This window comes from Spinacia oleracea, chromosome 1, assembly GCF_020520425.1.
Source record: "Spinacia oleracea cultivar Varoflay chromosome 1, BTI_SOV_V1, whole genome shotgun sequence".
Classification (NCBI taxonomy): Eukaryota; Viridiplantae; Streptophyta; class Magnoliopsida; order Caryophyllales; family Amaranthaceae; genus Spinacia; species Spinacia oleracea.
In genome coordinates, this window is record NC_079487.1 from 6,230,797 (window position 1) to 6,242,926 (window position 12,130).

Below are 12,130 nucleotides of genomic sequence, written 5' to 3' on the forward strand. Positions count from 1 at the left end.
AAGAAATATTCCCTCTGATGAACAGGTTAGGAAGATCCTAAGGAGCATGCCACAGGATGATAGATGGAGAACCAAGGTCACGGCATTGTTCGAAACAAAGGATTTCACCAAATTCAACATTGAACAATTGGCGGGATCCTTGGTGACGCATGAATTACATCTAGGAGCAGCTGTTCCTGAGAATCCCAAGAATCGAGGCCTTGCTCTTAAGGCTGAGGAACAGGAGGACTCGGATCCTGATGAAGAAGAAGCTGCCATGTTGGTCAGAAGAATGAAAAGATTTTACAGGAACTCTAAACCTGGAAATCTAAGAGGAAGGAACTCAATGAGAAAACCAAGCGGTTCCAAGCCTGACCAAGGATGTTTCAAGTGCGGAGAATCAGACCATCTAATCAAAGACTGCCCTCAGTGGGAAAATGAAAAAGGGAAAGGCAAGGGAAAGGATCTGTCCAAGGAAAGATTCAACAAATCAACCTTTGCCAAACCCAACTTCAAGAAGGCTATGATCGCAGCTTGGGGAGATGCTACTGACTCGGAAGAAGATGAGGATCAACCAAATGAAGAAACAGCAAACCTTTGTCTTATGGCAAAGATTGATGGAACAACCCAAGATCCATCAAAAGAAGTAAGTTCCTCAACTCTTCAATCTCTGTCTAAAAATAAGTTAGTGGAATTATTGATAGAAACTCTAGATAACTTTAAAAAGCTCAATGTAATAAAGGCTCAAAGTGACAAAGCCTTGGAACTCACCAAGGGACACATGACCTACCTTAATAATGTTAGATCTGATGTACAGGGTAGGTTCTTTGACTTGCTTGATAGAAACACTGCTCTTCAAAACTCCTTTGAGAGAGTCAAAAATGAAAACATTCTTCTCAAAGTGGAACTCAGTCAATATAAACTGTTTAATTTAAGCCTAGATCCTAGCAAGTCCACTGAGATTAGCATGGGGGTCTTTAACGTTGATTTGGAAAACTTAAACAGTGAGTTGGTCACAGTAAAGGAAAAAAAGGAGAAATTAACCAAGGAACTAGCCTTAGCAAATGCACATAAACAATCTCCTAGAATCACGCCTAAGTGGATTGAGAAGGCTCAATCTAAGAGAACTGAAGGCCTAGGTTTTTACTATAAAAGGAACAATGGTAAAAAGAAAAATTATGTGGAACTGCCTAGTGTCAAAGTTTGTTCCTTTTGTGGTACTGGTGATCATGTTGTGACTGAGTGTTCCAAAAAGAAGGATTTGTTCAATAAAAACCAGAACATTGTCAAGAAGATATGGATTAAGAAAGATGATCCTTTAGTAGAAAAGGAACTCGAGGAAACCCGAGTTCCTATATCTAACAATTGATAATATTGCAGGTCCTAGTGAGGGGGAACAACTCGTGGTATCTTGATAGCGGGTGTTCCAAGCACATGACAGGAGATAAAACCAAATTTCTCTCACTAGAGGCCTACAACGGAGGAACTGTGACCTTTGGAGACAACAAGAAAGGTGAAATCATCGCCATTGGAAAAGTAGGAAGGTCAAGTTCCCATTCAATTGATAATGTGTTCCTGGTAGAAGGTTTAATGCACAGTCTGCTTAGTATTTCACAATTCTGTGACAAAGGAAACTCGGTAAGCTTTACTTCAGAAAGTTGTCGAATTATTAACAATAACAGTAAGGAAGTTATTTTGGAAGGAACTCGCAAAGGGAACACGTATACTGTGGATCTCAACAAAGTTCCAAGGAACAACTTAACTTGTCTTAGTGTTATTGAGGAGGATCCACTTCTATGGCACAAGAGATTCGGACATGCTAGCTTTTCATTGCTTGACAAACTGAGATCAAAGGAACTAGTGAGAGGTCTACCTTCCATCAAGTTCCTTAAAGACAAAGTTTGTGAAGCATGTGCCAAAGGAAAGCATGTCAGGAGCTCTTTCAAGCCTAAGAAAATGGTCAGCACAACTAAACCATTGGAACTCATCCATATGGATTTGTGTGGACCTATGAGAATTCAAAGTAGAAGTGGAAAACGCTATGTCTTGGTTATTGTTGACGATTTTTCTCGATTTACCCGGGTTATTTTCTTAGCAAGTAAAGATGAAACGTTTAATGAATTTGTTGCTTTTGCTAAGAGAATACAAAGATCCACAGGACGTCAGCTAATACATATAAGGTCAGATCATGGAACTGAATTCGAGAATCACAAGTTTGATGAATACTGCAAGGAACAAGGTATGGATCACAACTTTTCTGCACCTAGGACTCCACAACAAAATGGAGTCGTTGAAAGGAAAAATAGAACCTTGGAAGACATGGCTAGAACCATGTTAATTGCCAGTTCCTTACCAAGGAACTTCTGGGCTGAAGCAGTAAACACAGCTTGCTATATTGTTAATAGAGTAATGATCAGGGCCATTTTAAACAAGACTCCCTATGAGTTATTAAAAGGAAACAAACCCAATATCTCTTACTTTAGAGCCTTTGGGTGTAAATGCTTTGTTCACAACAATGGCAAAAGAAACTTAGGGAAATTCAATGAAAGAAGTGATGAGGCCGTGTTCCTAGGATACGCCTTAAACAGTAAAGCATATAGAGTTTATAATAAAAGGTCGATGTGTATTGAAGAGAGTGTACATATAATATTTGATGAAGCTAACAATGTTGATGAGATTCAGGAACAGGAAGATTTCGAAATTGGATTAACTCGTTTTACAGATTATGATGAGGAAATCTCTCCTGGAAGAAAGCAAAATGGAATAGCAGATCCACAAACACAAGAAACTGCTACTAACCAAGGAGTTCCTGGAAGAAGAACCCCTGATCCTGAGGAACCAGAAAATGTTGATCATGAGGAACAAGAAAATGCAAATTCTGAGGAACCAGAAGAAGATCAAGAGACCTCTGATGCAGAGGAACAAGGATCTCAGGAAACAGAAGGAACTGAGGAGACCTTAGATGTTCCAGTGGCACAATTTTAACCTAAGCCCTGGAAACATCAAAGTTCTCACCCAATGGATCTGATTATCAGTAATATTAGGAAAGGAACTCAAACAAGGTCTCAACTAAGGAACTTCTGTGCTTTTCATGCGTTCCTCTCCACAATCGAGCCAAGGAACCACACCGAAGCTTTGGAAGATGCTGATTGGATCACTGCCATGCAAGATGAGTTAAATGAGTTCCAAAGGAACAAGGTATGGCATCTGGAACCCAAGCCAAAGAATCAGAAAGTCATAGGATTAAAGTGGGTGTTCAGGAACAAGCTCGATGAACATACTACAATCATCAGGAACAAGGCAAGGTTAGTAGTCAAGGGCTACAATCAATAGGAAGGTATTGATTTCGAAGAAACCTTTGCTCCTGTTGCTAGATTAGAAGCTATTCGTATTCTAATTGCTTTTGCAGCCTTTATGGGATTCAAGTTGTATCAGATGGACGTCAAATGTGCTTTCTTAAATGGTTTTCTTGAGGAAGACGTCTATGTGGAACAACCCCCTGGTTTTGAGAATCCCAAATTTCCGAACCACATCTATAAGCTTGATAAAGCTCTTTATGGGTTAAAGCAAGCTCCTAGATCGTGGTACGAGAGATTATCAAAGTTTCTTTTACAAAATGATTTTAAACGTGGAAGAATCGATAAAACTCTATTTTTAAAATCAAAAGGATCTGACTTATTAGTTGTACAAATTTATGTCGATGATATATTATTTGGTGCTACTAACGAAAATTTGTGCAAGGATTTTGCTAATTTAATGTGCAGTGAGTTTGAAATGAGTATGATGGGGGAACTCAATTTCTTTCTTGGTTTGCAAATCAAACAAACTAAGGAAGGAATTATGATCCACCAACAAAATTATGTGAAGGAACTCCTCAAAAAGTACGAGCTAGATTCAGTGAAAACAAATCACACTCCCATGGGAACAGCCACAAGACTAGATGAGGATCCCACAGGAAAAAGTGTGAATCAAACGACGTACAGAGGAATGATTGGATCTCTGCTATACCTAACCGCAAGCAGACCAGACATATCATTCAGTGTTGGGTTGTGTGCAAGATTTCAATCAAACCCAAAGGAGTCCCACATGACTGCAGTGAAGAGGATATTCAGATACCTCAAAGGAACAGACGATCTATGTCTGTTTTATCCAAGAAGTGGAACTTTCGATTTAAAAGGATATGCAGATGCAGACTATGCAGGTGATTTAGTAAACCGAAAGAGCACATCAGGTATGGTTCAATTCCTAGGATCTTGCATGGTTTCTTGGGGTTCCAAGAAACAGAATACCGTTGCTTTATCCACAGCAGAAGCTGAATATGTACCAGCTGCTGCATGTTGCTCTCAAATACTGTGGATAAAGCAACAGTTAAGGGATTTTGGGATCATATATGATTGTGTTCCTATTTACTGTGATAACACTAGCGCAATCTGCATTTCTAAGGATCCGGTACATCATTACCGGGTTAAGCATATTCATATTAGGCATCACTTTCTTAAGGATAATGTTGAAAAAGGTTTAATCAAGTTGGACTTTTGTCAAACCGAGAATCAAATTGCAGATATTATGACTAAACCTTTAAGCAGAGAGAAGCATGAGAAAATGAGAATGGAACTCGGGATGATCAAAATAAGATAAGTAAGCTGACAGATCCTCATGAGGTATGACTCTTTTAGATTTATGCATTACTACTGTATACCATTATAAATACATGTGCGTAAAGCATAACTGAAGTTTACCATCGTTGAGGAACAACTAAAAATTTCGAATTAAAAATGTGTATTTAATTAGTCAGTAATATGAGATACGTAATTCACAAAGTTCCACTAATCTAGGAGGATCATGGTTATTTTTTTTGTTACAAATTTCTATTTACTCATTTTATTTTATTTTTCCACAAATTTTATTTTTCCACAAATTAAGTTTTTTTTTCTCTTATAAATATATCCTTCAACTTTTCATTTATTCCATTAAATTTTATCTTTTCCAAAATTAAAAGCAAATGGATCACACCTATGGATCTCTCACACCTATGGATCACACCAATCTCACCAATTCAAAACACAAGAAACCCTAAAAATTAAAAATCCCCAAATTCAAACCCTAGCCATGAAAAATGCCCAAATTGAAAATAACCACCACCACCGGCGGCCGGACTCAAGCAGCCTCGACCACCGGCGGCAGCGGCTCAACCCTAAGCATCGCAGCACCGTCGTCGCCGAAACCCACACCACCACTTCCGACAAACACCCCCCAAAACCCTCCACCCACACCCGCTCGCGAACACCCTTTCACCACCCAGTTCGCGACCCATCTCCGCCCAGCCCAGAACCACCGTCCAGCTTGCCCTCGACGCCGGCCACCCACATCCACCGTCACCGTCCAACTCCACCAACCATATCGCCCAAAACCTGTTCGCGACCCACAACCCAAACCCAGATCCACTCGCCCCCAGCCTGTTCGCGAACCCAACAAACCAACCACCCTGCCGTTCGCAACCCATATCTGTCGCCCAGGCCCGATTGCGATCCTACCCACCCACCCACCTCTGGGTTTCTGTTCGACGCAAAACAGCAAGGAAGGGCTCCAAAAAAAAAAAAAAAAAAAAAAAAAAAAGAGGAAAACGAAAAAGAAATAAGACGGATTGTTCTAAGGGGGAACTTACCTCATTCCGTGTTCCTTCGGTTGATGATGCAAATTTGGTTTATGAGAATTTTTTTTTGGGTTGTGAATTATATTAAAGGGATGCAGTTGTTACCCAAAAAAAAAAAAAAAAAAAAATTATGGGTTAACAACGTGGTTCCTAAGGTGAACAGTTCTCTGTTGTCTGTTGATATATATTATGATAATGAGAATGATGATGAGAAAATGGAAGAATGAAAAGACGCAATGGAAATTGAGAAAGGATATGTATCTATATGCAGTTGAAACAGGAACAACCTAAACTTGCTACATACCCAAGCCGTCATTCCTGATCCTATCCATTTGTGTTACATTACGCTTTTGATTTTTTTTGGAACTTTTTATTTTATTTTTTATATTCTTTTTGGTATGTAACCCTCTGTTGGGAAACATAACGATTTTTATTCTTTTATTTCTGTGGAACTCATAAACAAACGTATCTCTAAAATCATGACTAGTTATTTATTATGTTTTCTATTCAAATCTAGTACGTTGGAACTTAACTTTGAGGCTAACTTAGTTTGCCAACCGTTGATCGGAGGGCGCTCTAATCGGTATATATTAGTATTGTGTATTTCTACTTTTTGTTAATGCCAACAGGGGGAAATGAATGCAAACTTAACTTAAATTGATCACTTGAATCCGTCTCACTACTCTCTTCTCGATGTAAGTTTATAAAAATTTTATTTCTCGTTTCTAATTTTATTTTCGTTTATTAAAATTAATTTTAAATTTTCCTTAATTTCATTTAGGAAGTTTAGATTAATTTTTATAAAAATAATTTATTTAGTTTATTTAGTTTATTGCTTTATATTTATGCTAATTGATTATTGCTGCATTTAGTGAAAGTTTGCTTTTGTTGTCATCACCAAAAAGGGGGAATATTGTTGATCCTAAAGTTTTGATGATGACAAAGCAAACTCCTGACAATTGGTTAAGTTATGTTGCATAATAGGTTCCGAGATCCTTAGAGGGATAATGCTAAGTTAAGGAGATCCTGAGTTGGATAAACTAAGCAACGTGGAATATAAGCAAGTAATTGATCCATGTCAGACACTACATTGAAGAAATAATCATTATGCAAGGCGAGATCCTTAGGCGAGTTCCTAAGGCGAGATCCTCATATATTATGTGGATCCTCGGCGTTCCAGAGAAGGAACAAATCGGGAAGTCTTCGAGTGAAGCTTCTAAAGGTGCAACATGAAGACTACAACATATGAGTTTATGTTTTAGGATTTATGTAAGTATTTAATAAAGTTTATAAGTAATTTGGTATGAAAGGGACATAGTATTTTGGTACGTTTTAAATGAAATATGTTAACTGTAATTATAAAAGAGTTTTAACTTGGAAAATCTTTTTAATAAATAAAATGTATTTAATTAATAAATGAAACATAGGATTCTGATTTACTCTCCTTGTTTCTCAAGTAAAAGTTTTTCCACGTTCCTTGAAACTCTCCCCACGTATTTCTGTTCAACGTACATTTAGTGTTTTGATTTGGTCTCCCTTGTTTCTCTCCAACTATGCCCATGTTACTGAGCAGTAACTGCTAGTGGGTGGTTGAGGGAAACATGGGTACCAAACCCTAAGTAAAACTCTCCTATAAAAGGAGAAGAGTTTTAGCTTTTCAAAACACACAACTGATCTTTGCAAAATATATTTTAAGAGCTTAAACGTTTTAAAAGAGAATCAGTTTTCAAAAGAGTGTCCCTTGAGTTCCTTATTGCTTTGAGCTTTATTACGTACTAGAGTTTTATATCAAATTGTATTTTGGGTTTAAGGGTTGAGTGATCCTTAATTGACTTAGAGTTAAGTCAAAGAGAAACAGAGCGACTTAGAGTTAAGTCAAAGAGAAAAGGAGCGACTTAGAGTTAAGTCAGAGAGAGAAAGAGGAGCACAGTAATCAAAGGGGATTGCTGTGGGAAACTCGTGTTCGAGAGGAACTCGAGTTAGAGAGTGTATTTGTAATAGAGTTATTACATTAATACAAAAGAGTAGTGAGGTTCTTCTTGATTAGGGTCAAGAAGGTTCCTCCATTTTATATCTTTCTTCGCTCATTATTCTCAGTTTCTTTATTGTTTAAATTCCGCAAGAAACTTACCCAAGTTCCCAAGAAACAATTCACCCCCCCCCCCCTCTTGTCAAGTGTTCCTACTGAACTATCACCAAGGTTATTTGAGAATTAAGCAATCAGACCTTTCTTGGAGCCAAGACGAAACAACCCAACGCAGCCACAACGGGCCACGTTGGTGCGCGTGTCTGCCTAGGCCGTGCCACAACCGCAGTTGGCCGAAGGCCCAGCGCGCTGCGGCCTTGCCTTGGCGTGCCTGCACTGCTTTGCTCGCTGGCTTGGCGCGGCCCATGGAGCTGCTGCCTAGCTTGCTCGCTCGCTTGGCTGGCCTGCACTGCCTTGCTCGCTGGCTTGGCGCGGCCCATTGGCGCTGCTGCCTTGCTTTCTTGCTTGGTGCGGCCCATTGGCACTGCTGCCTTGCTTGCTTGCTTGGCGCGGCCCATTGGCGCTGCTGCCTTGCTTGCTTGTCGAGCGATGGGCCGGCTCGCTTGCCGGCTTGTCGCTCGCCGAGCTTCCGATTCGTTTTCCGATTCCTGAATCCATTTCCGTTTCGAACAAATATTTACGTTTCCGTTAATATTTCCAATTCCGGAAATAATTTCCTTTTCCGACAATATTTCCGATTCCGGTAATATTTGCGTTTCCGGCAATATTTCTGATTCCGGCAATATTTCTATTTCCGATAATATTTTCCGATACGAACCATGTTTCTGTTTCCGGCAACATCTACGACTTGGATAATATTTATATGAACCATATTTCCGTTTCCGGCAATATCATAATTTCCGGAGTATTCTTTATTTTGCCTTTTGACGATTTCAGCTCCCACTGGAACCGAGATCCGTCGTTTCCGAATGTTCATAAATGGAGTACTTAATGAATAATATATTCACTTAAATACTTGATCCGTTCACGTACTATTTGTGTGACCCTGCGGGTTCAGTCAAGAGTAAGTTGTGGATTAATATTATTAATTCCACTTGAACTAAAGCGGCCTCTAGCTAGGCATTCAGTTCACTTGATCTCACTGAATTATTAACTTGTTAATTAATACTGAACCGCATTTATTAGACTTAGCATTAAATTCATACTTGGACCAAGGACATTATTTCCTTCAAGCTTAGCTATGAAGGGAGTTGGTACACGTGGGAAAGAGGCTTGACACCAAAATCCCGGGTGCGTGAACGGTTAGACCGTGTTTTAGCTTCACCTTCTTGGTTCGCCTTGTACCCGAGTATGGGAGTTGACCACCTTCTCCGGTATAAATCTGATCATTTGGCCTTGCTGGTAAGGGCTAAAGAGTCGACGGGACAGGAAAAAAAAAAGAGAGAAAGAGGGGATATAAGTTCGAAACAAGTTGTCTCCTAGATGAGTCATGTGAGGAAGTTGTTAAGGAGACTTGGGAACGGGCTAGAGGAAGGTAAGTGGAGCAGAAATTGGAGGCGGTGGCAAGTGGTCTGGTGAGTTGGAGTGGGAGTAAGTTTGATGACCTTGGCAAGAAGATTGTTGTAGCTGAAAAGGCATTGCTCGAGCTACAACAGCAACCAGTCACCCCCAGCTCTTGCGAGCAATGTCTTGAGTTGGAGAAAATGTTGGATGACCTCCATGGAAAGCATGAGGCGTATTGGTACATGAGATCGAGGGTAGCTGAGGTTAAAACGGTGACCGAAACACAAAGTATTTTCACCATAAAGCTTCATAGAGAAAGAGTCGTAACACCATCAAGGGCTTGGTAGACAGTCAAGGGGAATGACAGGAGGATGACAATAAAGTAGAGAGCATAGTGGTTGAGTATTACAAGCAGCTATTCAGTTCCTCGTCTCCATCAACACATGATCTAAATGAAGTTCTACAGCATGTGCCGCATGTCATTAGTCTGAGAATAACGAGGAGTTATTAAGGCCTTCTACAAAAGAGGAAATCCATAATTCCATACATCAGATGCACCCATGTAAGGCTCCCGGTCCGGATGGTATGCATGTTATATTTTATCAATGGTTTTGGCACATTATTGGTGATGATGTTTATGTGCATGTCAGTAATATTTTGCATGGGGGTGATTTCTCCCAACTAGATAATAAAACTAATATTGCTCTTATTCCGAAAGTGAAGTCCCCAAAATCAATTTCTGAATTTCGGCCTATTAGTTTATGTAATGTGCTTTATAAACTGGTGTCAAAGGCCCTTCTTTTGAGATTGAAAGATATTCTACCTAGTATTGTGACTGAGAATTAGAGTGCGTTTGTGCCCAGGAGGTTAATAACAGATAATGCCCTTATTTCCCTAGAGGTCTTCCACACGATGAAGAAGAGGTGATGAAGTCGTAAAGGCTACGTTGCTATGAAACTAGACATGAGTAAAGCCTATGATCGTGTAGAGTGGGGTTTCCTACGGAAATTATTGCTCACTATGGGGTTTGATGGAAGATGGGTCAATCTGGTAATGGACTGTGTATCAACTGTGTCGTACTCCTTTATTATAAATGGAGGAGTCTGTGGTTCGGTGTCCCCCTCATGGGGCCTACGGCAAGGGGACCCTCTCTCCCCGTTCCAGTTTATTCTTGTTGCTTATTCTTTTTTTCGTATGTTGCAGACTAAAGTACGAGATAGGAGTATTCATGGTGTTAAGGCTAGCCGTAGTGGGCCGGAAATCTCACACCTTCTTTTTGCATATGATAGTCTTCTCTTTACTAGAGCCACTCGACAGGAATGCTCAATGATCGTTGATATACTCAACCAATATGAAGCAACATCCAGACAGAAAATTAACTTCGAAAAGTCGGAGGTCTCTTTTAGTAAAGGGGTAAGTATTGAACGCAAAGAGGAGTTGTTGGGGCTTTTGAAAATGCGGCCGGTGGAACGTCACGAGAAATATTTAGGGATACCTACATTGACAGGGAGATCGAAAAAGGTAGTTTTTGGTGCCCTTCTTGACAGGATATGGAAAAATCTCCAAGGGTGGAAAGAGAAGTTACGTTCGAGAGCTGGGAAGGAGGTTTTATTGAAGTCGGTAATCCAAGAAATGTCGACATACCTGATGGGGATCTATAAATTTCCGGTGTCATTCATTAATGTTATTCAATCGGCGATGGCCAAGTTTTTCTAGGGTTCGGACGCGGGAAAAAGGAATATTCATTGACGGAATTGGGCCTCGTTGTGTCAGCCAAAATTTGCGGGTGGTATGGGATTTAAAGACCTTCTAGTTTTCAATGATGCGCTCCTTGGAAAGCAGGCATGGAGATTGGTGAATGGGGACGACACTCTATTAGGGAGAGTAATGAAAGCAAAATATTACCCAAAGTGCTCCTTTCTTGAAGCATCGTTGGGACATGATAGTAGCTACTCATGGAAGAGTGTTTGGAGTGCTAAGGCCCTGGTAAAGGAGGGCATGATCTGGAGGGTTGGAAATGGGGCTAACATTCACATATGGGCAGACTCGTGGGTGGCGGACGAAAGTGGCAAATTTATTACAGGTGAGATGGTAGATGGCCTTGAGGTCGTTAGTGATCTTGTAGATATTGACATAATGGAAAGGAGGTTTTAAATCCTGGATGCATCCTTCAATGTGAGAGACAGACACTGCATTGCTGCGATACCCCTACATTTGCGTGCTCCAAGGGATGCCATCATATGGGCATATTCGAAGGATGCTTTGTGTCCGTGTTGTGGTATGGTCGAAGAAAGCGCAGTTCATGCTCTTTTTGAGTGTGCGAGCATAGCTAGCCTATGGGCGGAAAGTGGCTTCCAGACTTTGATAAAATGGGAGGACACAAGTACATTACTCTCGTTTATTATGGGTTGGAAACGGTACGACCTCAAGCTACAGCAAAGAGCTTCCCTCATGGCATGGACCATATGGTCTGAGCGCAATAGGCGAGTGTTCGACAAGCAAACCACCCTGAGAAGTGTGTTAGCAATACGGGTGCAGCGACTTGCTGAAGAGCACGACAAATAAACTTGCAACATCTATAAAAGACCGGGCCAAGCTACGACCAGGAGCCCTAGTAAGTGGGTAGCTCCTCCTAGTGGAGTCATTAAGATAAACGTTGATGCTTCCCTTGCTGTTGATGGTTGTGTGGGTATGGGGACGGTAGCAAGAGACTCGACTGGTAGGGTGTTGTTTGCGGCAACAAGAAGGGTAAGAGCACGTTGGCCAGTGGAGATCGCAGAGGCAAAGGCCGTGGTCAATGTAATTAAGCTGGGCAGACGGTATGGGTTCACGGAGGTTATTTTGGAGACAGACTTTCAAGGTATCGTCTCTCGCCTAATGAAGGGAGCCATTTATTTCTCAGATTTTTATTCAGTTTTAGATGATATTATGTCGCTTAGTAGCTATTTTCGTAATATTTCTTGGTCGCATGTTAAAAGGGATGGAAATGTTGTTGCCCGTCACCTTGT